Source organism: Marmota marmota, unplaced genomic scaffold, assembly GCF_001458135.2.
Source record: "Marmota marmota marmota unplaced genomic scaffold, marMar, whole genome shotgun sequence".
Taxonomy (NCBI): domain Eukaryota; kingdom Metazoa; phylum Chordata; class Mammalia; order Rodentia; family Sciuridae; genus Marmota; species Marmota marmota.
The window spans coordinates 22,807,188-22,811,450 of NW_025999998.1; positions in this window are offsets into that span (position 1 = coordinate 22,807,188).

Consider the following 4,263-nt stretch of genomic DNA (forward strand, 5'->3'; position numbering starts at 1 on the left):
TGATTATTATCTGGCATCTTTTTCTTCACTTCTATCATTAAGGAAATCAAAACAGCTTGAAGCAAGACTCATTCTGTTTAAGGGCCTCCCAGAAGACAGGAGTTCAAAGGTTCCCAGCATAAAGAAATGATAAATATTTAAGAAGATGGAATTAGTTTGATTGAGGAAATGTGGGCTTGACCATAAGGTATCAGAAGATGTGCCTGGTGGCAAAAGAGGGAATTCCTTCCTTCCTTCCTACCCTTCTCTCTATCACAGAGCCATATTCCCAGTCCTTTTTATTTTTATTTTTGAGACGGGGTCTCATTAAGTTATAGAGGCTGGCCTCAAACTTGCAATCCTCCTACCTCAGTCTCTGTGATTACAGGTAGGCCCAGTGTGCCTGGAAGTTTTTTTTTTTTGTTGTTGTTTTTGTTTGGTACTGAGAATTGAAGCCAGGGTGCTTTGCCACTGAGCTACATCCCCAGTTGTTCTTTTTCTTCTTACTCTTATTCTTATTTTCTTTTCATTTTGAGACAGGATCTCTCTAAGTTGCTCAGGGCCTCACTAAGTAGCTGAGGCTGGCCTGAAACTTGTGATCCTCACTCAGTCTCCTGAGTTGCTACAGGCATGTGCCAACCTGATTCCAGCAGAAAAACTTCCAAAGATCTTTAGAAAATTTGTGCCAAAGAAAATTTGTGCCAAAGAAAATTTGTGCCAAAGATATTTTTACTAATAGTGAATATGAATAGTGGATGAATTTGCTCATTTCCCTTATTTTATGTGCCAGAACAGTAGTATACTTTTTTGTTTGTTGGTTGGTTGGTTTTAAAAAAAGCCAATTTAAAAAGTTTAAAATGTCATACATTTTTATTTTTATAAATGTTTTATATTCATTTTCATATATATTGAAAATTGTATTTTCATTAGGAATTGTCCATGTGGTGGCTCATTTTTTTACAAGTGAGTCATAGTTTTCTGAATGGATTATAAAACTATATCATTAGTAATATTGCTTTATTTGCTCACATATACTGATTTTTTGTTTTAATTTATTTTTTGACATGTTGAAATAGTTCATATTTATGTAGTCAGATCTGGAATACATCTTTTTTCCCTTTGATTAAGTACCTCTATTTTCTGTTCTTTTTAGCCTTCATAATCTCTCTCGCCCTCACTGCAACATGTCACAAGCCTCCTTGGTGGAAAGCTTGTGCCTGGCCAGGCCCTGAGGCTCACCATGCCCCTGTCACCTCCCATTGCTCTTGCTTCTCCAACTCTTCTCAACTTTCCATAGTGGTTCCTTGCATTTTCCCGGTCTCTTATGGAAGTATTTCTTTAACCAGCATGTGCTTTAAAAATTATCTGGAGGAGCTCAGTGGGAAAGCACTTGACTAACCTGTACAAGGTCCTGGGTTTGATCCCCAGTACTGCAAACAAAACAAAACAAACAAAAAACAATCTGGGGAATATCTTTTCAAAATGCAGCTGTTGGTTGGGCATGGTGGCACTTGCCTGTAATCCCAGTGATTTGGGAAGCTGAGGCAGGAGGATTGAAAGTTTGAGGCCAGCCTCTGCCACTTGGTGAGACTCTGTCTCAAAAATAAAAAGGACTAGGAATATAGAGATGTGGCTCAGGGGTAAAGCACTCTGGGTTCAATCCCCAGTAAAAAACAAAACAAAAAAAAGGTTTAAAATATTCTTACTATTCAAAGCAATTCTGCTGGGGCTGGGGGTGTAGCTCAGTGCTAAATCACCTGCCTGGCTATGCTTGAAAGCAGTCTGCTTCAAAGAAGCGTGTGTGTGTGTGTGTGTGTGTGTGTGTGTGGTGTGTGTGTGTGTGGTGTGTGTGTGTGTGTGTGTTTGTATACATGCGCCTATATGGTGCTGGGGATCCAGCCCAGGGCTGCACACATGCTAGGGGAGTGCTTTAACACTGAGCTATACTCCCATCCCTAAGAACTTATATTTAACATTTATATAAAAGATATTATTTTCAGTTTTATTGGTAATATCAACGAACAAGATAATTTGAGTGTCCAACAGCAGTGATTGATTAAATACTTACGGAAATCACATAATGCTATATTTCCTAGAGTCTTTATAAAATTTACTTTAATTAAAGACTTCTAAACCTGGATGCCAAGCAATAATAGAAATGAGTGAAAGTAGGTTGGATATAAAGTAGAGACATGGAGAAAGGAATTTTTTCACTTTAAAAAAATTTTATTCTAATTTTTTATATATGACAGCATCACAATTCATATTATATAAAGAGAGCACAATTTTTCATATATCTGTTTGTATAAAAAAACAAAAAAAAGTATAAAAAACAAAAAAAAAATAAAGTATATTCACACCATTCGTGTCTTCTTCATACATGTACTTAGGGTAATGATGTCCATCTCATTCCACCATCTTTTTTTTAATCCCCTTGCCCTCTCATTTCCTCTCCCTCCCCTTTGCTCTATCTAAAGTTTGTCTAATCTTCCCATGCTCCCCCTCCCAACCCCACTATGAATCAGCCTCCTTATATCAGAGAAAACATTCGGCATTTGTTTTTTTTGGGGATTGGCTAACTTCACTTAGCATTATCTTCTCCCAACTCCATCCATTTACCTGCAAATGCCATGATTTTATTAATCTTTTATTGCTGAGTAATATTCCATTTTGTATATATACCACATTTTCTTTATCTATTCATCTACTGAGGGGTATCTAGGTTGGCTCCACAGTTTAGGTGTTGTGAATTGTGCTGCAATAAACACTGATATGGTTGTGTCCCTGTAGTATGCTGTTTTTAAGTCCTTTGGGTGTAGACCAAGGAGTGGGATAGCTGGTCAAAAGGTGGTTCCATTCCCAGTTTTCCAAGGAATCTCCATACTGCTTTCCATACTGGTTGCACCATTTTGCAGTTCCACCAGCAATGTATGGGTGTGCTTTTTTCCCCACATCCTCACCAACACTTATTGTTGTTTGTATTCTTAATAGTTGCCATTCTGACTGGAGTGAGAGGAAATCTTAGAGTAGTTTTGCATTTTTCTAATTGCTAGAGATGTTGAACATTTTTTCATATATTGATTGATTGATTGTATATCACTTTCTGAAACGTGTCTTGGCCCATTTATTGGTTGGGTTATTATTATTTTTTTTAAATTTTTTTTGGAGTTTAGCTTTTTGAGTTCTTTATAAATCCTAGAGATTAACCATATGATCATCTCAATAAATGCAGAAAAAGAATTCGACAAAACATAGCACTCATTGATGTTCAAAACACTAGAAAAACTAGGGATAACAGGAACATATCTCAACATCATAAAGGCTATCTATGCTAAACCCCAGGCCAACATTATTCTAAATGGAGAAAAATTGAAAGCATTCCCTCTAAAAACTGAAACAAGACAGGGATGCCCTCTTTCACCACTTCTATTTAACATAGTTCTTGAAACACTGGCCAGAGCAATTGGGCGAGAGAAATTAAAGGGATACAGATAGAAAACAAACTCAAATTACCACTATTTGTTGATGATATGATTCTATATCTAGAAGACCCAAAAAATTCCAGAAAACTTCTAGAACTAGTAAATGAATTCAGCAAAGTAGCAGGATACAAAACTACACCCATAAATCAAAGGTATTTCTGTGTATCAGTGACAAATCCTCTGAAAAGGAAATGAGGAAAACTACCCCATTTAAAATAGCCTCAAAAAAAAAAAAAATAAACAAAACAAAAAAACAAAACTTGGGAATCAACCTAATAAAAGAGGTGAAAGACCTCTTCAATGAAAACTACAGAACGCTAAAGAAAGAAATTAAAGAAGACCTTAGAAGATGATCTCCCTTGTTCTTGGATAGGCAGAATTAATATTGTCACTTTCTTTTTGATCCTACAATTTAAAAATAAAAGGCAGTGTAAGTGAAATTATAAATAGCAACCAATAATCTTGAATGGAGAACAATAGGGAGTGGTAGGGACTGCAGTAAAGTGAAGACCACAGGCCATATCACAGAATCTCCTACTCCTCAGCTCCACACTGTTGAACACTGTGAGCCAATTAATGTATTCATTGGCCACCACGTTACAACCTTTGCTTTAAGATTTTTATTAAAAGCAGTTCTAAGAGGAAAATTCATTGCTTGGAGTTCATTCCTTAAAAAAAGAAAAAACCAACAAATAAATGATCTCATACTTCATCTCAAAATCCTTGAAAAAGAAGAGCAAAACAACAGCAAAAGAAGTAGAAGGCAAGAAATAATGAAAATCAGAGCTGAAATTAATGAAAT